We start from the raw sequence: 26,218 nt of genomic DNA, 5'->3' as shown, positions 1-26,218 counted from the left end.
CTATTACGTTAAACAAGCCTATTTATTTATCTTCTGCTGCTAAGTTTTGTTAAACTACAAAATTATCATCATCAGTTTAAAACAAGCTACAGGAGGTCTCTTTTTACTCACTCTCAGAGGTATTATCCCTTCTCGAGAATGGATTCAGACAGGTATATCATTCCTGAGCAATTAGTTATTTGGGGTTATCATTATATTGGTTTCAGCCACAATGTACGTAGTTTATTAGTGCTGGTAGAAGGAAAGAGTTCTATTACTACAACACAACCTTTACTATAAGAAAGGCCACATCTAGAAAGTAAAAAGTCCATTAGCTAGATGATAAAAGCATTTATTTGGTTTAATCTTAAAATATACTACTTCTTGAGTAGCTTCAGTATATATTTGTTTACTTTCTTTCCCAACACAGGACGTCACCCTGGATCCTACACTCTTGTGAGTAGTCTTTACATGAGTAGTCCAGCCAAAAATATTTTCACAATGAGCCTTTGAAAATTTCTTTTCTTACTCGCATTGTATTAATTAGTTTGTATGTTATCTAAGACAGGTTTTTATGTCTGTGCCCTAAATATTCAGATCAAAACTCCTTACTTGATCATCAAATTCTCTGCTGAAAGAGCTATAAACTGTAGCAACAGTGTTTAAATGTATATAGTTTATAGATAACTCACCAAGACTCAGTGAGGCAGTCAAATCAGTTCTGTAGGTCGTGTGTGTGTGAGCTTCAGTACTCAGATACATCTCAAGTGTGCTATAAACAGAAGTAAAAGAGAAATGTTAGCCTGTTTGAATAGAGAAACTGAAATTACATTAATATTGCAGTATGTTTAACATAATGTACTGATCATTAACTGAGAAAGTGAGCACTATAAACTTTGCAGTGTGATATCTGGTTCAGAGATCACTGTATAATTATGGTTTCAGAGTAGCAGCCGTGTTAGCCTGTATTCGCAAAAAGAAAAGGAGTACTTTTGGCACCTTAGAGACTAACCAATTTATTTGAGCATAAGTAACTGCATGAATTACTCCATATACACACCATTCCCTTTACAGGAATTACTGCTGACTGCATGCAAACCTATGGTGATAGCAACCAATAGGTTAAAATTAATTTGAACTCTGTGTACTTTATTTTCTGTGAAAATAAGTCCAGGATAACCAAGATTCTCAGCTAGCCGTTCCTCACATATATCAGAACTCGAATCCTTTCTTAAAAATCAGAACTGAAGCAGAGTTTACCAAATCAGTGTAGAAAATCTCCATGACAGCTACTGCTTCCTTTATTTGTTGGTCTGATTTGCTTTTTAAACAAAATTAGTGTCTAAATCTCTAAAAATAGGAACTATTATAAAAAAGCCTTTGAGTCCATATTAAAAACAAACTTCATGAAAATTATATGCACATTCATTAAATTCAGTTATTCTCCACTCTTCAAATTCCACTTTAAAGCAAACATTTCTGGCCTGAGTGACAGAAGCATTAGAGTTAGCCAACAAATGAAAAAATATGCATTTGGAGTAACCTTTAGATTCCAGGAGAACAGAAGACAACCATTTTTGTACCAAAGCAGTGCCCACTCTTTCAGAGAAGAGGAGGTGCAATATTCTTCTGGAGTGCTTGCTCATGTCCATGGGTGGCGGACGGAACCCCACTTTGGGAAGGCTAAACCCTGGCTCTGCCCCTTCTACTCTCACACCCCCTGCAGCCAGATCCCCAAGACCCCCTTGCCCCTTCCATGGCTGGAGCCCCGAGGCCCCCTGCCGTGCCCCCCACAGCCCAAGCCCTGAGACCCCCTCTCCCCTCCACGGCCTAAGCCCTGGGACCCCCTGCCTCTCCCGCCCCTTCCCCCACCCCCCGCGGACAGAGCCCTGGGCCCTCCGCCACAACCTGCTCAGAGAAGCCCCAGGCTGGCTGAAGCCCCCGTAACCGCACCTCCCCTCCACAGACCCCAAGCCGCCCCGCGAAAATTCAAAAGCTCTTCTCTTCTTCTCTCTTCTGGAAGAAGAACCTGAGCTTTTGCTATTGCCCATGCAGGTTCCGGGGCAGCTGAGAAGGCGGTATGTGTTACTCAGCGTCCTGGGTTCATCAGTAATCTCCCTGGAGTCCAGGGAGATTACTAATGAACCTCTAGAGTGGTGCACGTATGTGCCAGTATAAGGGGCGCCGCCAGCTTCCCCCTCCCTCCCTCAGTTCCTTCTTACCGCCAGTGACTGTGCTGGAACGTCTCCTTGCTTTGGAGAGCTTTCCAATCTCTACTGTGTCTAACAACTATATAAAATAAATTCACTACTAAAGCTTAATCAGTTTTGTTCCCTCCAAGGCTTCAGCAGAGGCTTGCTATCCGATACCTTTCTCCAGTCTTGGTCAGGACTCCTGATGTACGCCTACCCACCAATTCTGCTCATCATCAAAGTCCTCTCGAAAAAATCAAGATGGACATGGCACGGGTCATTATGACTGCCCCAGCATGGCCTCTTCAGCATTGGTTCAACATGCTCATGACCTGCCATTGCAGCCCATGGCCACTTCCCAGCCACCCGGACCTACTCTCGCAGGATCACGGTTGACTCCTGCACCCGAACCTCCTTCTGGCATTGGTGCATGTGGTGAGCACACACACACCTACAATGGAATGGACATGAGCAACATATCTCGAAGAACAGTTACAAAAGGTAACCGTTTATTAACTTCACTCTACCATCCACTTAACCTTTATAAACAGATTCTGTCTGAGGGTCCAGATGACATTTGTACCCACCAAACAAACTACCAAAGAAGCATTTACACCAATACTATCCTTACTTCTCATTCTGACTGACAAGAAAAACGGAGGTATGAATTAAAGCTGCTCACCTATATTCTAAGACTTATGTAAGTCTTCTTCTCCCCCACCCCAAAGCAATCAACAACAACAAAAAAAGTGCTTTGAGGAAAATGGTATTTAGAGCGTAGGAAGAATTACATTCTTGATCATGGCCCTATTCGCTTATATACCTTTTAAAAATAAATTCTGTTAAAACTTCTTACACTCACAAGTGGCACATCACTCAGTAATTGGCTATTCTTAGACGCTATCACCAAGGAATAGAGGACAATCTGGACAATACGTTTACATGCACTGCAATTAATTTGGTAGGTGTTTTGGATATATACATTTCCACTACAGCATTTAAAAAGCATGTTGGTACTAGAGAACACAAATATGTGATACTTTAAGTTTGTCTTCATTCCTGCTTGATTTAATTTAATTATCTGTAATCCTGTTTTATAGTGACAACTAATACAACTAGGGGAAGAGATGGTTCAGAAGATTGGTGCAAAGATAAAATGACTTTAATCTTTAGACATTTGAAAAATATTATCAGACACCTAAAATCCAGAGGCAGATAGCAAAGTTTAGTCAGTCCCTAATGAGGCAGGTCCAGGGACAGTACTAGGTTTCAGAGTAGCAGCTGTATTAGTCTGTATTCGCAAAAAGAAAAGGAGTACTTGTGGCACCTTAGAGACTAACCAATTTGAGCATAAGCTTTCGTGAGCTACAGCTCACTTCAGTATACATATGTAAAACAAAAAAATTAAAACAAAACTATGTAATTAGAGCTACAGTATCTTTACAGTAATTAAAGAATCAATAGGTCAGCCCTCAAAAAAAAAAAATCTTAACTTTTTGGCTGTAAAAAATTTAAATGTTATAGTCCTGTCTTTTATAGTTACAAGAAAAAAGATTAGAGTTAAATTTCATACTGGAAAACACTTTCAGAAAGTCTTGAAATAAATTAAAAAAAAGTCTATTGACCTATAGCATTCTCATAACCTTTTCCTTATCAGAGAATTTGTGCTGGAGACTCTGATATGAAAACAACAGATGAGTTGGCCTTTCATCTCTAAAGACGCAAGTTCCATTTTGTGCATCAAGTGTAACAAGTAAAATGATTTTGATGGTCTACATGCATATATTTGTGGACATGTCTGTATAACACAAGCACTCAGTCAGCATGTCTTGAAATTTCTGTTGAGAGGCCCAAAGACAGGAATAATAGAGGTGCTACAGGGCAAAAATGAAGTATATTGGGAGAGTTGCGTAGACAAGCTTGCACATGTCTCCCCATAAACTAGGCAGTATTGTCAGTCTCTCACTTCTGTGAGAACTAAGAACACATCCTCTTGAAACGTTTTTTAAAAGAGTTTTGCTCTTCACAGGCCTACTTTTACCTCATCATGCTGTTATCATAATGATGAATCAGTTAGCTGGTGAGAACATCCATGACAAAAAGTTAGTGGAAAAATACGTTATTAAACTTATCCGCAGACCAAGATTCTCTCTGAGAACATTTGATTTAAAAGCAAGTACCTCCAATATCATTAGTAGGCTATAGGTAACTGACACACTAAACTGCTTTTTGTGGGAGTGTTTAAAAATTAATATAGAGTGCACATTAGAAATGCCATATTGACCGCACTAAAATACTAAGTCCCATATTCACACACAGCAGAAATACAGCATGTTCAGATGTGCGAGCTACCATAACATATGCCTTAATTCCTAACAGGCAAGAAATTATTCCAGTCTCCATAAACATTCTTCAATCCTGGACTTCCGCATTGAACCAGTCACTAAGAATGCCAACTGTGATATTCCCACTTGAAATCCCACCAAGAGCAACAACGTTTTACACTCAATAAAGAATAATCAAAATAACAAATTTCAGTCCCCAACACATAGGGATGTATTCTATCCAGCAACTTAAAGGTGAAAAGGCTCTGTGTGCTAGCACCTTTACATTTTCAGTTTGGTGCACATTATTATTTTTTTTTCTTCAGGGTTCACACTGTTCTTTGTCCAGCCACATGCATCTAGATATTGTAAGAATGTGCAATCCCGTGATTTCCATACCATCAGGCCTGCATTCCAAGTCTTACTGCTATTGCTTGGCTCAATGAATATGCAAATGCTAAATAAATAAATTGCTGCTCATAAGATATGTAAATTCACACTATGTTCTAAAGTTCCCTAATAGAGGATCATGTCAACTGTACTATGTAGGACTTATGAATAAGTCAGCATCTTTAATACTGATTTTCCCCCTTGATTTATGATCTTTAAACTCTTTCCCTTACATTTATATATAAATATAGATTTAATATTTTGGAGTATTATTTTAGCACAATATAAATTATCTATTCCAGAGAACAAGTTTAATATACAAAAAATATAATTAGGCATTGCAGAGGTTATATTTTAACCTAAAAATACACATAAAAAGCCTTTTCAGAATAAAAATTGTCTGAGTGCACTTAAGAAATAGTAACATTTTCTGTCACTCATAATTGCCAAAATGAGAACAAAGCACAAGTAAGATCAGCTAGTGATTATACTAATAAAAGATTTTGTTACAGAAGTCATTTAAGGAAATTCAAGACTGTCATGCAGTTGTATCATTTTATTTCTAAAGGAAAATACTCACGTAATGTTAGTATATTATGTGGCTTTAAACAATTTATTTTAAGCTTTAAAAAAACAATAATGAATTTATCAAAGGAATTTGTGCCAAAATGACTTAAAAAAATCTCTTATTTATTAGAGTAAGTCCTAATTCTAATGGCCTATAGTATATTAAAAAATAAACTGAAAAAAAAGTCATAGCCGTGAACAAAAATTATACAAGCTAGAATCAGTGCATATTCAATAGCTATTTTTCAAACTCTCTACTATCTCATAATAAATAATAATAATATAACCACCAACAAAATGACTTCAGTGAGAATACTCGTGGGAGTAACATTGCATAATAAGTATTTGCAGGGATCCAGCCCTTGGTCCATAAAGGATTAAGTTTCTCCAATTAATTATTTTTGACCTTGCAAAAACTGCCCAAGACTGCCTGAAAATGGACACAACATCTAAAAACCTGCATTTTTTTTAATCCTGCACCCCAAATTTATCAAACTATATAGGATGTCATTTTACATGTCATATTTCTGCCTCATGTGACTGTAAACAGCTAAGCTACTGAATCATTAAATATAGGGTGGTGTTTGTGTAATGGAAATAGTGCTGACAAACCATTAACTGTAGTGAAACAAGTAGACAGCTAATAAAATACAGCTACTGATGAAACAAATATGAATTATCTTTTATCCAAACTGTACTCCATTTTACCACTTTGCTAAGATATTATTTACATCTGCTAAAAATACTGTTTTAATGCATAGCAAGTGTTCTGATAATTGTATTATCCACTGTTAAATCTGCAAGCTATTTGCTACCCTAAACTTCGTTATCTTGACATCTAAAAGTCAAAGAATTCTTCTGTAAGACTGAAATTCCCAAGATGAGAAAACTCAGATCGTGTCTGCAAGCACACAGTGGAATCACAGCTGACGATGCACATCTTCTTCTGGACGTCTCCATATGCTCAAGAGTTTTCTCCCTCTCTCCACCCTCTAGCCATGCATTAAGGGACTTACTATCTGCCATCAGGAGCACAGCTGCCAACTTTCACATGGTAAATAAGCACCCCGACTTTCACAATAAGCCAAAAATCAAGCTAATCCCATTTCAAAACAAGGCCAAAACAAGCCAATCCCTAAGAACCCCAACACTCTATGTAACTAGATCCCTCTGGCCTGCAGTCTGGGACTGTGGTAGGCCGACGGTGTACCCCTGACTCTCTCCCCCTTTTTGCCCCTGCTTGCCCCCGCCCCTGCTTGCCAGGAGCCGATCAAAAAAAAGAAGCAACAAGCCAAATAAGAAACAAGCCAAAAACTACCCAACAAGCAACTCACAAGCCAGTTAAGCCAAAAACAAGCCCAATATCTGCATTTTTTTCGTGGGTTTGGCATGTCTGATCAGGAGTATTGAAAATAGCGTAGTGAAGAGAGAAATGCAATTTTGCAAATACTACATTGAGACTGGATTGTATTTTTATTTTATTGTTTGAGAAGCCAATGACAGTAAAAGCATTAAGTATAAAAAGAACATGACAAACACGAGTTTGATCCAACCACCCCTTTCATTATTCAATGCACAATCTTTTCCTCAGAGAACAAAGAGAATTTGTTTTTTATTTCGATTTAGCAAACACTGATTTAAAAAAAAAAAAAAAAAAAAAAAAGGAATGAACAGAGTTTCCTCAAACCTCACATTTGAGCAACCCCTGTAGTCTCAGGGATTCTCGTCTAGGATTCTTGCATGAGCTCCAGTTTAGCGCAGTACCACAGCTTCTGTCAATATACCAGTGACATCATCAACAAAGGAAAAGAGCAGAAGACAGTGGGCATTGTAGTAGCAGCTGTCTTTCTAAATGACTGTTATTCCTGCAGAGTAACTTGTGCTCGCTGCAGATGGAGCAGAGCCTCTTCCCTTTTATTTTAAAGTTAGGGGAAAAGTTGTGAATATCAAGACTTTACACAGTTTAAATCTACCTTTGTCCATAGAACTTCACAGCCTGTTTTATAAAGTACACTCTGCATCACAAATAGTGATAAAAACATAAACACTATTCTTTAATAACTCCCTTTTGAGTCTATAGCATTAGGGTAATTAATATGCTACATTAGATCTGGACAAATCCTAGTGACCACACTTTTCTGTGTGCAAATGATCTTTGACCATTTTCTCCTTATATATCATGGCTCTGTGTTTAACAGCTTCAGCTTCCAACTACATTATCTTATCCAACAGCATCATGCTTATAAAAAAAAATACCAACCACTCCTTCCTCAAGTACCTGAGTTTCAGGCACCGAAGACGGCAGCACAGTATACTAACGAACCCAAAGGGATTTACAAACTGCCTTTTTACAAAAGGGCCTTCACGGAGTGCAAAGGCAGTCATGCAACATTAGGACTATACAGATTCCTTTCTTTGTAAAATAAAAGCAAAGTCTAACCTAAAGCTTCAGAAAATAGGAAGTTAAGGGTTCCTCAAGGTTTTTACTTGAAGTGAACAAGCAACCACAATAATAAATAGTATAATCCACAAGATGATTAGGCCATGTTTCACCCCACATTAATAAATAACTCACTCATTTAAACATTTATGAGATTGGAGAGAAGATACTTATTTTGTTAAAAAAAAAAAGTTCTGTTCTAAACATTTCTGTGGTTTGACTCCTTTTATAAAGGCTTGTGAATGAGACCTTACATCACCAAGATTGGTTGCATGGACATTAAAGATACCATGGCACTCTTCATAAACAGTAATTTGCCACAGTATCTTTGGCCAAGTTTCCTCTTCTCTCTGCTCACCCACTAACGTAGGTATAATGTGGAATTAACCCCTATGATCCACTCCCCAGGAATGGGAGTGGGGAAGGGTGTCAGCACATTGTATTATATACATATGCACTCCCCATGTGTGACTCCTTCACTGTAGTCCATCAGCCAAAAGCTGTTGAAGTAGGGCAATCGCACAATCTAATTTTGGTCAAGTGACCGACTGCTTGCCATTCACATTGGTCATGAATATCTACGCAGCTGTGTGCACATAAGTAGACAACAGAACATCCTTGAGGATAATAGGCTCGATCTAGGGTTGCCAACCCTCCATGATTGTCCTGGAATCTCCAGGAATTAAAGATAAATATTCAATTAAATATTATGTCATGTGATGAAACCTCCAGGAATATGTCCAATCAGAATTGGCAACCCTAGCTCAATCTGACATTATCCAGAGCTGGTGCTAGCCCACAGAGGCCCCTAAGCAGTAATATTTCCCCTTACCCCCGCACAACACATACTAAAAAAAAAACCAAAAAAAAACCAATAGGGGCCCCGTGGAGCTGCTTGGGGCCCTAAGCAATTGCTTAGTCTGCTTATGCGTAGTGCCAGCTCTGACATCAATGATATCAAACATGGACACTTCAAAAAAAGTTGGCCAATATAGCAGGCCAGCAATCCTTCAAAACTGTTGGGATTGCCTCTCAATATGTTTCCCACCTCTGCCATCAAGTGGGAGACAACCAGGAAATCAGCTGCTAGAGTTGATTTTATATAAGGAGTTGAGCAGATAAAAATCCAAAGATAAAACAAATGATGACAGTCTCCAGAGACAGTAGTAACAAAAAACCAAAAACAAAACTGCTTTCAGGTAAAAACAGTTCCTTCATTTGGGCAGACTACCCTCAGATGAGGAAAATCTCTGACTGTTTCTCTACTTGGGCAATACTGTATTGCTATAGTTCTCGACATATTTGTGTAGCTAGAGCCAAACTTCAGAATGTCATGACATTTTGCCAGCCCAGAATAAAAATCTACTTGCCTGCCCCTTACCAGAAAGAAAAGACAAAAAATCTAAAAGACAACGATACCTTTTTTTTTTTGGATGGGTGAATAAAAGTTCAGCAAGCAGAACTTTTTAATAGTGGAATTGCATGTACATAAAGGGGTGTTTATCTGTATACATACTTTGGATAAAGGTAAATATATTAACATGTGCTGAGTGTCTGATGTCATTAATACTTGGTGGTTGCTAGCAATCTTGTTGATTTTTAAACAAACAATTTCTAAGACTCCAATAACCTTAAGCAGGCTTCTTGCCTATAGTAAGAGAGAGCTGAACTTATAAATACACCTACCCTTCTCTGTAAAGAGGAGCATGTGGTTTCTATGCTAGGGAGAAATATTCAGGCCCATGAGTAGTTGGGCACAGAGACCAGGCTCCAATTACGCCTCACACAGGAATCTCTGGAAAGCAGAGGTACAAGGGGGCTCTACATTAGCTCGCAGGATCCCCTAGGGAATGGATGGAGTACAGTTTAAAACACATACACCTGGGTCCTCCATGCAGCGGGGGAGGAACTAGATACGAACCCCCTACCAGATCCTTAGCATACATTGGGGCTCAGGTGGCTGAATGAACGTGGGGGAGATAACTCCTCCCCCTCCCCCCCACACACAGGGGACAGAGACAGGGACAGTGGAACACAACACAGGGTGTAATGCTACCAACGGCTACCATCACAATTTGTTACCTGTAGCAATTACTAAATTAGGTGTTCTTTTTGTTGCCCTGCCACAATTTGCTGCCTCTGCCTTTCGTCATTCTCTGTTCCGGGGTAGCAAACTGTGATGTTTCAGGGCAACTCAGTCACAATTTACTACCATTTTAAAATTTCTATTTTAAATTTGGACATAAATAAAGGTATTTTTGTCATTTGCAAGGGATTTTACAGAGTTAAATTGCAGGGCTACTGAATGTAAAACCCTAAAGAAAAGTACAGCTTTTTCTTTATTAAACTTTTTCCATTATAGATTAGAAACTGCATGGCCTACAGTAATGAAAAATTTAATGTATACAAAACACTGAAACTAGCGTAAAGCATTGTAAAAAAGTATTCGAAATACTTATGAATACCTTTTTAACAAAAGTTACAAGGCAGAAAATTTACCATTCTTCCTTATACAGACTCTCCCCTACCATCACTGTTACACATATTGATCAAGTTTTCAAAACAAAATTTGCACTTTGCTGCTTTGGCACAAACATATGAGTATATTGCTCTCTGATTGTCTTCCAAAGACATTTTCTCAGGCCTTTTTCTCACTGCTAAAATTGAGTGCTTTCTCCTTACTGAGCTTTTCCCTCAGAATACCCCCATATCCAGACCTTAGTTACCCCTTGTTAAACAAAATCACCTTTTTTAGCATTGAGGAAAAGGCCTAAGTGCTAGATTCACAAATGGAATTAAGAATTGAACACTCAGTAACACAACACCTAGTTTTTAGGCACCACGAAAATCACATGAACACCATTGCAATTCACAAATCCCTAGTTAAGTGCCTAAACCACTTTGGAGAACAGGATTGGAATTCAAATGACCTTGACAAACTGGAGAATTAGTCTGAAATCAACAAGATGAAATTCGATAAAGACAAGTGCAAAGTACTACACTTAGGAAGGAAAAATCAAACACACAACTATAAAATGGGGAATAACTGGCTAGGTGGGAGTACTGCTGAAATGCATCTTGGTGGATCACGGACTGAATGAAAGTTCAACAATATGATGCAGCTGTCAAAAAGACTCATATTCTCAGGCATATTAACAGGAGTGTTATAGGTAAGGCACGGGAAGTAATTGTCCAGCTCTACTCTGCACTGGTGAGGCCTCATCTGGAGTACTTGTCTAATTCTGGACACCACACTTTAGACACTTGTGGACAAATTGGACAGAGTCCAAAGAAGAGCAACAAAAATGATAAAAGATTTTAAAAAACCTGATCTATGAGGAAAGGTTAAAAACTGGGTATGTTTAGTCTTGAGAAAAGACAGTTTTCAAAAATGTTAAGGGTTTTTATAAAGAAGACTGCGAGCAATTCTCCTCCATGTCCGCTGAAGATCAACCAAAAAATAATGAGCTTAATCTGCAGCAAGGGAGATTTAGGTTAGATATTAGGAAAAAACTAATGATAAGGGTAGTTAAAAACTGGAATAGGCTTCCAAGGGATATTGTGGCATCTCCATCATTGGAGGTTTTTAACAGGTTGGAAAACTATCCGTCAGGGATGCTCTAGGTTTACTTCCTACTGCCACAGCACAAGCGGCTGGATTTGATGATTTCTCAAGGCCTTTTCCAGCCTTACATTTCTATCATTCTGTGATTCTATAATTGGCCATAATATACAAACACACATGTCCAGCTTCTTCAGATGTTCATAAGAATGTCAGCATCCTCCTCCTTTTCAAAATACTTCCCCGTGTTGTCAGCAAAACCATCCCTCACAGTGTGCATGTGCATTCTCTTGCATTGATCAGTCACTGATGTCACAGGGCTGTCATCAGCAGATATATTTATAACATTTCCCCCTCTTGAGATCTGATTACCTCAGCTATAAGGTGAGTAAACAGGGAGTGACCTGCCAAGCAGCTTTCCTACAATGAAAACATCCTATACAGCTTCACAAATACAGAGCATGTCTAGTAACCACCACTCCCTATTTATGGATGTTTCTGGGTCAGGTGATCAGCCCTGCACAATGCAAGTGTGCTGAGACACATCACCACAATGTTCCAAGTGACCTGAAAACACTTCTGCCACAGCTTATCATATTCTGGCACACCTTTGTGGGTATCACAATAATGGACTGATTAATACTACCATCATAATGCAAAAAAGATGTAAACACAACAAATGCTGTGTTTATAAGTTAAATTTTCCTGGGAGCACATGAGTAGTACAAGATAAGGTTTATAACATGTGTGGTTAGCAAGCAGGCAGAGGCTGAGATCAAAGAAGAATCTTTACAGTTATAGCACCAAATATATGGCTCAATTGGTTAATTCTAATGGGATTTTGTATGCATTACTCATAGTGAGGATCAACGTACAGCTAGGCCAATACTCTGTGTGCACGGCAGGATCTAGCATGACACTACCGGGTCTTCAATCTCGTGCTCATGAAAGATGTCCTGACCAGTGCAGGACAAAAAGAAGGAGCAAGATCATCCAAAAATTGAACCTTAAACCATTTACTGAAATTTTGTCAGGCCAAAGGTAATAAAGGAAATTGAGGGAGGGAAGCCTCTAAATTCCTTTAGTTTAAAATGCTTTAACTGATTTTCCAGACATTCAGACACTAATACATCTGATGGCAAAGGAGCAGTGTTTGATACTGATTGTGTGGCTGAGTTTTCAAGCTATGAATAATAATGGATAATTGAACATTTGAGTCAGCACTACCGTCTGTGTACTTAGCGTTAAGAAAATGTGTGGTTTTGCCATCCGTTAACTACCATGCATCAGCTATCCCCCTCTAAAAACATAGTGGAGACAAGGCACTTTAGTTTCTCCAAAAAGCAACAAATGCCAGATTTTTAAAAGGTATTTAGTAGGGCTGTCAAGCAATTAAAAAAATTAATTGCAATTAATTGCACTGTTAAACAATACTAGAATACCATTTATTTCAATATTTTTGGATGTTTTCTACATTTTCAAATATATTGATTTCAATTACAACACAGAATACAAAGTGTACAGTGTTCACTTTATATTTATTTTTTATTACAAGTGTTTGCACTGTAAAAACACAAAATAGTATTTTTCAGTTCACCTAACACTAGTACTATAGTGCAATCTCTTTATCATGAAAGTTGAACTTACGAATGTAGAATTATGTACAAAAACTGCATTCAAAAATAAAAATGTAAAATTTTAGAGGCTGCAAGTCCACTCAGTCCTACTTCATCTTCAGCCAAGCACTCGGACAAACAAGTTTGTTTACATTTGCAGGAGATAATGCTGCCCGCTTCTGTTTACAATGTAACCTGAAAGTGAGAACAGGTGTTCTCATGGCACTGTTGTAGCCAGTGTCGCGAGATATTTACGTGCCAGATGTACTAAAGATTTATATGTCCCTTCATGCTTCAACCACCATTCCAGGGGACACGTGTCCATGCTGATGATGGGTTCTGCTCGATAACAACCCAAAGCAGTGAAGACCAACGCATGTTCATTTTCATTATCTGCGTCAGATGCCACCAGCACAAGGCTGATTTTCCCTTTTGGGTGGTTTGGGTTCTGTAGTTTTCGCATCGGAGCGTTGCTCTTTTAAGACTTCTGAAAGCATGCTGCACACCTGGTCTCTCTCAGATTTTGGAAGGCACTTCAGATTCTTAAACCTTGCGTCGAGTGCTGTAGCTATCTTTAGAAATCTCACATTGGTACTTCTTTGCGTTTTGTCAAATCTGCAGTGCAAGCGTTCTTAAAATGAACAACTTGTGCTGGGTCATCATCTGAGACTGCTATAACATGAAATATTCGGAAGAATGCCGGTAAAACAGATCAGGGTACATACAATTCTCTCCCAAGGAGTTCTGTCACAAATTTAGTTAACACATTCTTTTTTTTTTTTTTTTTTAACAAGCGTCATCAGCATGGAAGCATGTCCTTTGGAATGCTGGCCGAAGCACAAAGGGGCATCCAAATGTTTAGAATATCTGGCACGTAAATACCTTGCAATGCCGGCTATACAAGTGCCATGCAAATGCCTGTTCTTACTTTCTGGTGACATTGTAAATAAGAAAAGGGCAGCATTATCTCCTGTAAATGTAAACAAACTTGTTTGTATTGGTGATTGGCTGAACAAGAAGTAGGACTGAGTGGATCCGTAGTCTCTGAAGATTTACATTGGGGTTTTTTTTGTTTGTTTTTAAGAGTGCCGCTATGTAACAATAACAAAAATCTATATTTGTAAGTTGCACTTTCAGGACAAATGGACTGCACTACATTACCTGTAATGAGGTGAATTAAAAAATACTATTTATTTTGTTTATCATTTTTACAGTGCAAATATTAGTAATCAAAAATAATATACACTTTGTATTCTGTAATTGAAATCAATATATATGAAAATGTAGAAAAACATCCAAAATTTTTAATAAATTTCAATTGGTATTGTATTAGTTAACAGCATGATTAAAACTGCTATTAATCGTGATCAATTTTTTGAGTTAATCACATGATTTAACTGCGATTAATCAACAGCCCAATATTTAGGTAACGAGTGGGATTTTCAAAAGCATCTAGCTGCTTCCAATCTGTTAAAATCTGGCCTGCAGCGACTATCTGGGAACCAAGTTCTACACAAAAATGGTGATTCATGAAAGAGGACAAGAGTGCTGGACAGATAAGCTAAACAACGTTGATAAAGGCAATCTCCATGGTTAGATTAAAGGAAACTGAAGAAGTTTTGACATCAACACAGGAAATCAGTCAGCACTGATGTCACATGATCCAAAGAATAAACTTGTGTATTAAAAAAACCCAAAAAATTTAGAACTAAGAAGGAATGTTACAGTACAGACAGGAAGTGCTATAATAGAAACACTGACATGTGATTGCTGAAGCTAATAGCAACTATTAATACTTTAAATGATTAGTTATTAAAAACATCAATTAAATAGCACAATGTTAAAGAACATAAATGAGGAAATACAAAGAGAAATAAAAATAACATTTTAACAAGTAAAAAACTTCAAGGAGTGAAACTCTATTCATAGTGGCTTGCAAGGAAAAGCCAATGGCATTCAGGCAATCAGAACAGCAGATAAAACAAGTCTGTGAACTGATATGCGGCTTTATTCAGCCATATAAACTGATAAACGATTCCTTTAAACACTAAAAACATCTGTGACAATTATAATTATATAATATAAATATAATGGGTGGAGACAGGTCAATGTAAAATATTTCACTGAATCAAGTCTCTTTTATCAGCTCAATACAGCATATCATATAGGGAAGTGCTGCCCTGTGGGGGCACTGGACACAATGTGCCTTTAGGACCACAACCCTGGGCAGCCGGAGCTAAGACGTCCCCTCCTCTAAGGGGAAAATGCCTCCCCTCCCCAACACTCTTTCTTTCTTTCTTTCAGCAGCGGGCAGCCCCCAGCAGGAGAGTGAGTTTGTGGGGGGAAGGGGGGGGGCGGAGGGTGAGAAAACCTGGATTTGTGCTGGAAATGGCCCAACTTGATGATCACTTTAGATAAGCTATTACCAGCAGGAGAGTGGGATTGGAGGAGGTATTGTTTCATGGTCTCTGCGTATATAATGTCTTCTGCAGTTTCCACAGTATGCATCCGATGAAGTGAGCTGTAGCTCACAAAAGCTTATGCTCAAATAAATTGGTTAGTCTCTAAGGTGCCACAAGTACTCATTTTCTTTTTGTGAATACAGACTAACAGGGCTGTTACTCTGAAACTCTTTCTTTTGCAGCCACTGCACATGTGGTAACTGTTACCCCTCTGCCCCCTCCCCATCGCAGGGATTTCCCCTTTGCCACCGCCTGAACCCCAGCCCCTACCCCACCTCCCTGCTCTCGCCCCTCAGCCCCTCCCCTGCCTCCAGCTGTCTGACCGGCCCTTGCATTCCATTGGGCCCCCTGCATAGACTCCGCCCCTCGCAGTAGGGGCAGGGTCGAGACAGCGGCTTCAGCAGCTGTTCCTGCGCATGCTTACTTGATATGCGCATGCTCAGTACCAGCAACGCAGCAAATCCAGAGGGGTAGTTGCTTGTAACCTGACACCAGCCCCCCGCGCGCGCACCCGGGGTCCCGGGGAAACGGTGGGAAGAGGCGGCTCTAGTGTCACCCTCCCCCCACCGCTCGGCCGCTGACGCCGTCACCGCCTCCTCCCCTCCATCCCCACCCCCGGCGAGCGCCCCGCCCCGCAAGCGACACCAGCCGAGCCCCGGCCCCGCGAGCCCCTCCCCGCGGGCGGCGCCGCACACAGCACTGCGGCGGCCGGGAGTCCCGGGGCGTAGGCGGCCGCAGGGCAGGGGCCCGGCCGCGGGGAGGGGCTGCCCGGCTTCACGCGCCCGCGCCCACGCCCCCGCGCAGAAAGTTAAAGAGAAGTGAAGTTGCCCGTGGCCGGGCGCGGAGCGCTGGGACTGGGGGGCGAGGGGGGCGCGCAGCCGCCCCAGCCCCGTTTCCCTGCCGCTCACATACACACCGACCCCAGCGGGCGGAGGGGAACGGTCCCTTGTCCCCCGCATTCCCCAAGGCAGCCCACCGTCCCGGGGGGCGAACAGTCCCGTCCTAGTGTCCCTCTGCCGCCCCGGAAACAGCCGCCGCCGCCCGCTCCGGCTCAGCCAGGAAAGGGGACAAGCCCCCTCCCCACAAGGCCCCCACTGCACCCCGCATCCTCAGCAAAGGGGGAGTAATCGCCCCCATTGCCACTGAGGGTGCAAACCGCTCCCCTGCTTGACCGATCCTCACTGCACCCCGCTGGCTGGAAGCGGAGCTAACCCCGCTGCGACACTCGCAGCCCCCCAACTCCTCTCCCTTCGCTGCGGAGGGGGAGCAGCCGCCCCCTCCCCCTGCCATCAGCTGCCTTTCTGTGGCTCCCCCGCCACCATTGCCCGAGCCACGGCGGGTCCCCGAGCTTACACAACCCGGCTGGGAGGCAGCAGCGGGCAGCCCCCCGCGGGCAGCCCCAGCCCGGCCGAGGGGGCGGCATGCGGGAGTGTTTACCGGGGTCAGTCATGTCTCCGGCTGCCGGGGCTGCCGCAGGCGCTGACCTTCGCTTTGCAAGATAAAGCTGTGGCTGCGGCCGCCATGTTCCCGTTTTAATAACTGGCTGCTTGTTTATTTCAATGGAGACAGACCCTCCCACAGCTCCCCCCGCTATCCGGAGAGGAGGAGGGGCGGGGAGCGCCGCCGCGAGGCGCAGTCCCTCCCTCCTTCCCCCGGCGCGGCGGCGCTGCTCGCCGAGGCTCCCTGGCCGCTAGCGGGGAGGAAACTTCCTCCCCGCGCTGATGCTTTCCATGAAACACCCCGGGCTGCCTCTGGCCCTGCTCTGGAAGGGAGAGCGCGACCCGGGGGTTGCCCAGCGCGCTTAGGTGAGGTGGGGGAAACGGCCCATTGAAACCTACGCAGCCCACGAAGAAACCCCTCAGCCGCCGGGCGTGGAGCTGCGAATGTGGCCCTTTGCCAGCCGTCCTCCAGGGAGTCGTCTTCCCCAGTCGCTGAGACTTGAGAGAGCGGCTCTGCGCTGGTTTGTACGGCCGCCGTGTTCACCACAAGGAGGGAGCAGCCGTCGCTCCTACCTCCCCACCACACAAAAACAAAGTGCGCCGGGCGGGGGGGTTGGAAATAGTGTCCTAAGCGAGCTCCATGAGATTCACAACGTGGAAAGGCGAGTTTCTGAAAACACAGGCACCCTTTGCTGGGTCTGGAAAAGCAAATGTCGCAGCTTTGTGAAAATGTGGCATGTAGTGTGGTGGGGAGCACACAGCCAGTTCAGTGCTAGATCCGGCACACACAATTGTCCACCTTTTTTTAAAAAGCAACTTTATGCAGATTAGAAACATCAAACTATTCCATTTGTACCCACTCTACTTTTCCTCATATTCTTAGATAAATACCATGGCACTATATTTTTCTGCTAGACCCCCCGCCCCCCGTCCCAAGAGTATTACGAAAAAAGGAGTACTTGTGGCACCTTATAGACTAACAAATTTATTTGAGCATAAGCTTTTGTGAGCTACAGCTCACTTCATCGGATGAATGCATCATACATCCAACGAAGTGAGCTCTAGCTCACGAAAGCTTATGCTCAAATAAATTTGTTAGTCTCTAAGGTGCCAAAAGTACTCCTTTTCTTTTTGCGGATACAGACTAACACGGCTGCTACTCTGAAAAGGGTATTACTGTAGGTGATAGATACCAAATGCTTAAGTTTGGTTAACATTAAGTTTGCCCAATACTTCCATGTATAATACTCCAATGTATGGTTATCACTTGGCTGGTATTTGACAGGCCTGGCTGTTTTTTTTTATGGATTTGCCAGTTGCCAGAAAAATAATTTGCTGGGTTTTTTTTTTTACATGGGTCTAAAATTTTGCATGATCATCACAATACACTGTGATATCTAATGTTAAAAGTTTATATGTCCAGCTAAAGATGCTGCAGTGTTCCTACTTCCAGAGTTTAAGTAAGAAAATGATGTTATCAATCTTATCTATATGTAAAAAGAAAAGGAGTACTTGTGGCACCTTAGAGACTAACCAATTTATTTGAGCATCCGATGAAGTGAGCTGTAGCTCAGGAAAGCTTATGCTCAAATAAATTGGTTAGTCTCTAAGGCGCCACAAGTACTCCTTTTCTTTTTGCGAATACAGACTAACGCGGCTGCTACTCTGAAACTTATCTATATATGTTATTTCTCATATTATAAGTGGCTGTTGGGAGGAGGAAAGTGGCGGAGTTGCCTTGTGGTTGGGGTTGCGGTGGGCTTGCCTTTGTGTGTGGTGGGGGGATTGCGGCTTTTTGCATTTCAAAGGTGGTTATTCTACTCCAGTGCCATGGTGCTATAATTTTCTGCTAGACCCCAAAGGATATTATTGTAGGTAATACGGTACCAAAAGCCTATCATTAAGTTTGCCCAACACTTTCCTGTATAATACTCCATTTTCAGTCCCTTATGACATTGCTAAATATTAACTGTCTTAGTTGAAACTCCCTATGCTGTGTGTTTGCTGAAGACTGAATTTTTAAGTTTCAGCAGAAATGGTTCAGCCATTTCTCAGAACAAGGTTAAGGAAAGCTGTGTTGTTTTGTCCATGTTTTAAAAAATCTTACAACACTTTCATTGAGAAGCTCTAGTGCCTCCATATTCTGCAGCTGGGGTGGGGGGGGGGCAGAGACACTAGTGTCACCTTTTGTCATCCTTGCAAAAATTTACCAATGTTTGAACAGTTAGGAGCCTCTGTTTGCACATGTTCATTAAAGACTTGTTAGAGTTTGGCAGCTAAATTCTCCACAGCTTACACCAGCACCGAGTACGTTCCACCCTTTCTCGGCTCCGGTATTTGACCGGACTGCTGTTTGCCGTCCTCACAGAGCAACTGAGCCCACTCCATCCCAGGGCTGCAAGAAGGGAACAGGATACTTCTTACAATTGCTCCTCCCATCAATCAGGCCACTCACAGAAAACTGACAGCAGGGAAACACTCCTATGCTTTCCATGTTTCCCCTTGTTGGTAGCCAGAGAAGCCTGCCTGGCAGGGAAGTGAGGAAGAGGAAGACCGGAACAAAAGTCAGAGTGGAAAGGAAACAGGGAAGGTTAAAGTTTGAGGGAGGTGACTAGGATGAGAACAGGTTGGCCGGGCCAGGGCCAAAAAAGTTAGGTTTGGAGGCAGACAGAGGAGAAGAGTCTGTAACCACTAAGATACACTCCACCTCAGAACCTGGAAGGGAGCCAGGGATTCCAGTGTCTCGTTATCCCTGGCCCTCATTTTCAATTAGCTGTGAAACCCACTGGCAAAATGTTTCTTATCTCCCTCTAGTGGCTCACCCACTTAAAGGATGGCAGTCTACTACTGCTACTAGTTACTATATTAGCTCCAGTGACAGAGGTCTGTGCTGTGGAGCAGGCAGTTCTAATCCTGTTCATAAGCCATGTGGGAATCATTATGATTCCACATGATGGCATTTTTATTCAGTTTACTGTTTTAGAAAGCTAGGAAATTATATTTTAAAAACTGCATTAAAAACATTAAGGTTGCAAAGTTGAGGGCTCAAAATTAGGAAATACCATGGCCCTCATGCATATAAATTGATATAATTTTTAATTATTTGATTGCATACTATTTTTTCCACAGTCTCATTCAGTAGTGTGAAATTAAAGCATTATTGTTTTATTGGTATAACTCCCCATGTGGATACTCTTATTCTGGTATAGGAATGTCTTTTTCTAGTTCAGCTTATGCCACTTTGGAAGCAGTTTAAGCAAAGGCCATGTCTACACTACTACTTATGTTGGCAAAACTTATGTTGCTCAGGGCTATGGAAAAAAAAAAAACACTACACACTACACCCCTGAGCGACGTACGTTTCACTGGCATAAGTGATAGTGTGTGTGCACAGCACTTCTCCCGCCAGCATAGTTACCACCACTGGTTGAGATGGTTTTATTATGTCGATAGGAGAGCTCTCTCCCATCAGCATAGAGCAGCTACATGAGTGATCTTACAGCAGTGCAGCTGTGTTGGTACAGCTGTGTCGCTGTAAGCTTGCTGAGTAAGACAGCCTAAGTCAAAAAAGCCACTCTAATTCTGGAATAACAGTGTCCACCTGGGGGAGTAATTTAACTTTACTGATATAATTATTATATACAATTATACCAGTATAACTGGAAAAATCTTCCATGTAGATAAACCTTTAGAGTGGGATTTTCAGAAATGCTTAAGTGATTTAGGAGCAAAAGTCCTAAAGATATGTCAATATAACTAACTCCCAATATGGATACAATAAAATGACTTGTGTATCACTTTCTGAAATTTACCACCAGCATCAACACGCTCACACTCCAAACACAAAATATTTTTTAACTTTCTATGAATGTTGTATTAAATAAATATGTATTTATAATATTTATTTTCAGATAACTTTAACTCCAGCTTAATTTTTTAAGAGAGCATAACAGTAATTTAAAGGATGGAAAACCTTACAAACATATAATAAAAAGCATCAGAAAATAAAGCCATAGTTTGAATTTCTTTTAAGTGCAATTTTAATATTTGAAAGCGCAGGGATGCACAGTTAACAAGCCCAAAACCCCACCTTAGTTTTGCTCCTGTTGTGATACCCTCAAAAACTAATTCGTAGACAACTTTATCCAGCAATAACAAACAGCTTCATCTCAGACATCAAACACGTGAATGTTTTACTCCTAAGTCAAAGGTTGTGCAAAGTCTAGTCTGCAGAGCCATACACTAGGTACAGATAAAGATGTACTTTATAAGTTGTAATTAAACAGATTTCACACTAAAAGCCATCATTGTATATTCTTCATATAGATTTCTTGTGCCACCACTTATCAGTAAATCTGTATCTATATACACAAATTTACTGGCTAATGAAGTTTTAGCACTTTACATAAAAAGCAAAGGTTAGTGTGGTGTCAAAGCATACACTTACAACTGGAATCATATTTATAAGTCTGTTCAAGATGTACAAGTACAGTACATGCACCAGATTTAAGATCTGTTTCCTCATACTACAGGCTTCTTAACATCATAATGGAAAAAAGATGATGCTAAGATGGACAAATAGCAGTGATTTGGTCATTTTTCCAAACTTATATTCACAGACATCATTTGGCAACTTAGTTTCTTTAGAAAAAGTTATTGATCCACAAACAACATTGTACAGCATAGAAGCTTGACTCTACAAACCCCTAGCATTTTCAGAAATAGGCCCGAGTTATGAAAGGAACAAAGAAGGAAATATAGGAGGGTGGCATCACAGCAGGTGTAATAAGGTATTTCAGATCCATTCACTTCAAATTGTTTGTGTTTTATATTTAAACTTACTCCCCTGATGTGCTTTTTTATAATTAATTTTTCTAAAAAAAATCTTAAATTACTGATATATGCTCTCAACCATAAACTCCAGTATAATCAGGGTTGTGTGTGGAAACTTCCTTACTTTTAAAAACATTTAGAAATGTTTATGATCCCAAGCCCATACAGTGGGAAGTAGGGCACAGATTCTTCATTCCCCAAGACTTCTTCCTTCTCTTTCCAGCCTCATGAACCTTATTGGGCTCCTCAGCCATTTGAAAGCTAGTTTGTTGAGGCAGTCAGACCTAACTTATTATGGCTCATCAGGTGGCTGTTGGAGCTGAAGAACCTCTTAATTCTCTGTAGGAGAACAGGAAGTCTTTATTCCTTAGGGGTGGGCCAGGGAGCAGTAGGATGACATGAGAAGCTGGGGAATGATCCTATGTCCATCTCTCGCTGTGGGCTCCTCTTCCACTCTCCAAGTTCTTTTCCACTCACATTTCCTGTATACTCTCATTTGTTGATCCTGGAGGACTTCTGCACTCTTCCAGAATCAGAGAATAGTAGCAAACTGGCAGGACACTTCACAGGATGAAAGTAGTTTGTCTAGCACCTTATCCATTTCCATTCTGTCTGGGTCTGATCCAAAGCTTGTTAAAGTCAAAGGAAAGATTTCCATTGATTTTAAGGAGCTTTGGATCAGATCCTATCGACCCAGTCCCTAAGGACAAAGATTAGTAAATAGCTTTATCTTGGAAAATGCTGCTCCATGTATAATAAACATCCAGTACTAAGTTTGTAAAGAGCCATCTGGGTGCTGATATTAGGAGTTCTGAAAACCTACCACTTCTGAGAATATGTGAACTGAAAATCCTGAGACACTGGGAAAAATCTAAAACAAGTAATTTAAGAACATCTTTAACCCTGTACTTCCCAAAATCTCAGAAAAAAAATTCTCATACCCTACTTCAAGCATCCCAATTTGCAAGCAGTAATTACTCCTGTCAGAAGCCTAAGGGGGGGGGAAATAAGACTTTGAATGGAAGTTCAGACCCACCTTTAACTATGGAGTCATGACCAACTCCTTCATAATATAACAACATTGGTATGTATGTCTCTTTGCAGACGTAATACAATATTAAATGTCTTCATTGCCCTTTATTTTTCCCATTGTGATAAACATATTAGCCTTTGGCTTCACAGTTCATCCACTTGGGAATTGCATTATTGCCTTGTAAAACAAAGGGATAATGATATTACCACTTAATTATAAAGGGCACCACACAAAGTTCTGCCATTATTAAGATCTGGAATTTTTCATTAATTGCTGCTCTTCTCATAACGTGCATGCCATGTTTCAGCAACTAGTACCAGACTGATTCTCTGATTACATATCTATTGTAGAATATTTTTTGAATTTTCTCCTAACATTAGTGCATGATAGAAGTAATATATAATTCCAGTATAATAATTATAGTTCACTCAATAAGTAGTAGGTCAATGTTTTACAGATTCAGAAGACAAGAACATAGGAATTGCCATACTGTATCATATCTGTGGTTCATCTAGTCCAGTATTCTGTCTGCAACAGTGCCCGTCACTAGATGCCTCTGAAGAACGTGCAAGAACTCCACAGAAGGCAGATGTGGGGTAATTTTCCCCTCATGAAGGTCTCAGCCTAATTCGTAAGATTTGGAGATTGGTTTAAACTCTGAAGCATTTTTATCTCTTCCAAATTTCTGTTTACCATAACTGTTACAATGCTGGATATTCTTGTTATCCACATATATGTCCAATCCCTCTTTGAACCCTCCACAGATCAGCTATGGCAGCATGGTATGGTGAAGAAAGAGATTTTAGGTAGATAGCTCAAGCAACTTAGGGCTTCATATGTCATAACCAACAACTTGAACTCCATGCAAAAAACTACAAGCAACACATGCAGATTTCAGAGCACTGATGTCACATGCACATGGCTTAATCAGGTTGCTGCCTTCCATACTAGCTTAATTTTCCAAGATGATGAAAGGCATATAGAGCATATTGCCATTGTCACTTCAAGATCTGCCAAAGTCATGTTCAGACTGCTTCCATGTATTAAGAAAGATGTTCACTTGAGCCCTGTTGATCAGATGAAATGGGCAGCAGTGAGGGTCATTAGCACATGAAAACAATTTGACCAGTTCCTCTTAACTGATCCTCCCAAAGACACAACACAACACCGATGATGTGGAACCCCACATAAGAACACCCTGCTGACAGAAAAGCAGTTACCCAGACCTACTCTCTGGAATCTCTTCAGGAGAAAAGAATGAAGCTTGTTCCACAAGCAAATCACCAACACTTCACAAACAACAGTATTGAAATAAACTTTTAGATCTAATAATAACGTTAAACCACTTAAAACAAGGCCTAACAGAGTCTGCCCAAAAACTAGCACCATCTGAATGGGGAGTTCCAGTGGGTATTGTGACAAGGGTGGAGGGGGTGGGGTATGTGTGTGTGAGAGAGAGAGAGAGAACACACAAACAAACTGAGAACAGAGCAAAAGGGAGAGGCAAGTAGTCTCATTCTGACCCTGTGAAAAGCTAGAGAGCTTTTGGTTAAAGAGGCTTGGGACTGTAAGCAGGGAAACTGCTCCTTTTATTCTTGGATCCTCTTGCGTTCAGAGAAGCAGAACTTTGTACATTCCTTGTAAATAAGCAAGATTGCATCAAAGAAAATACCAGACTCCATCATCAATTTCTACTCCCAACTGGAACATTCCGAGCACCTCAAAATTTGACTAGCTGCTCAGGTCAAAAGGGGGCAACAATAATAGTAGTATCAGTAATGACAAATACATTATGGTAGCATCCAAAGGCCCTAATCCTGACTGGGGCACCATTCTGTTGGGCACAGTAAAAATGTAGAAAAGAAACAGTCCCCTCCGTGAAAGGTTTAAAATCCAATGACAAAAAGAGATGAAAGGAAGAGAATGGTGATACAACATACAAGCAAATGAATGATGCTGCCTAGAAAGGATATTGAGAGGCTTTTCTCATGAAAGGTGGCTATGTATTGCCCTTGAAGTGTGCCAAGGTGGGAGGAGGGCTTTCATTCTTATGTAGAAATCTCTATCACATTGCCTGTCAGCTCAGATTTATTGAAGATTGGATGAGTGGAGATTCTTTGTATACACCAGTGGATCTAGAGAGGGAAATGTGTCATTCTAACTTTATATTGCAGATTACATTTGCATCCTCATATTTTAATAAAGATAAAATTAAATCCATTGTTAATGTCACTGTATTGGAATGGGGAATGGCCTGTAACAATTGTGCCAAAGAACCTGCTGTCTCCTGTTTGCCCAGTCTGTAATAACCCAGTATACCAAACTATTTTTTAAAAATTGTAAAGTTCAACTGGCATGAAACCCCAATGAGCATGTTTGGAGCATGGGAGTTTATTCATTTAAGTAATTGATATTACTTTAGGTTTTTACACTATTGTTACCTTAAGTTAGGACACATAATAAGAATACAACACAGTCTCCATTAGCACATACATAGGCCCCAATTCTTCAAAAACTAAAGCATGTGCATTACCTCATACACATGAGAATCCTATTGACTCAGGATCAGGGCTTATGGTACTAGAGAACCAAGCATTAGTTTTACTTTTAACCACAGACGCTGACTTTTATTTTTCCCTGGAGGTGCTCCACCCTTGCTTTGCCCAGAGGCCCCATCCCCACTCCTCCCTTTTCCCAAGATCCCACCTCACTCTGCCCCTCCCCCAAGGTCCTACCCTTGCTCCGCTTCTTCCTGCCCTTGCTCCACTTCTTTCTGCCCTCACGTCTCCCAAGGCCCTGCCCCCACACCGCCTCTTCCCACGCTCTCCCCGAGGCGCCCAGCCTCCACTCACTGCTCTCCCCAAACTCCTCCCCAGCCACCGATCAGGTGTGGCTGATGGGTGCTGAGCATCCACTTTTTCTTCCATGGGCACTCCAGCCTCGGAGCGCCATGGAGTCAGCGCTTATGCTTTTAACCATGAAAAAGATTGTACTCATGTCACCAAAAGGCCTGATACTCTCTTTCTATAGTCTAAAGTCAGACAATTGGCTAGAAAAACCAAGATGGAGAGGAATGAAATTTAAGGTCATAAAACAGATGACAGTTCAGATATATTTATATGTACAACAACTGATATCCAGGAAACAATTTAGACTATTGTGTAAAATATTCTTGAGGAATGGGAAGTTACTTACCATGCACAAGTAAATGGAATTCTTTGAGATGTGCTGTCCATATGCACATTGCACTGATAGTGTGCATGCACCTCATAAGTCTGAGGTCAGAGTCATTTTGGCCAGCAGTATCCCATACTGTGTGCCCTTCAGCCCTTGTGCTCCACAGTGAGGGCACATAAGGGCAAAGCACGCCAGCCTCCATTT

General features: G+C 41.1%; 1 protein-coding gene and 1 long non-coding RNA gene across 9 annotated transcripts in view; one reads left to right on the top strand and one right to left on the bottom strand.

Annotated features, from left to right (window-relative positions):
* NCOA2 (nuclear receptor coactivator 2) overlaps nt 1–17,126 on the bottom strand; it is a 249,769-nt gene extending 232,643 nt beyond the window's left edge. For 6 of the 8 annotated variants that reach the window (XM_043539506.1, XM_037892454.2, XM_037892457.2 and 3 more), the window contains exons 1-2: nt 16,970–17,126; nt 672–751 (exon numbers count right to left, since the gene is read on the bottom strand). The gene's annotated coding sequence lies outside the window, so the exon portion shown is untranslated. The remainder of the gene's footprint in view (nt 1–671; nt 752–16,969) is intronic. The other 2 variants (XM_043539502.1, XM_043539505.1) reach the window with 2 other exon arrangements.
* Nucleotides 17,127–17,167: 41 nt separating this feature from the next.
* Nucleotides 17,168–25,058, top strand: LOC119565581. The gene is made up of 2 exons (XR_005224295.2): nt 17,168–17,492; nt 23,295–25,058. It is a non-coding gene; the product is annotated as an uncharacterized LOC119565581 (long non-coding RNA).
* Nucleotides 25,059–26,218: the final 1,160 nt, after the last annotated feature.

The sequence above is a fragment of the Chelonia mydas genome, chromosome 2 (genome assembly GCF_015237465.2).
Source record: "Chelonia mydas isolate rCheMyd1 chromosome 2, rCheMyd1.pri.v2, whole genome shotgun sequence".
In the NCBI taxonomy this organism is placed as follows: domain Eukaryota; kingdom Metazoa; phylum Chordata; order Testudines; family Cheloniidae; genus Chelonia; species Chelonia mydas.
This window is presented reverse-complemented; position numbering and strand designations above follow the sequence as displayed.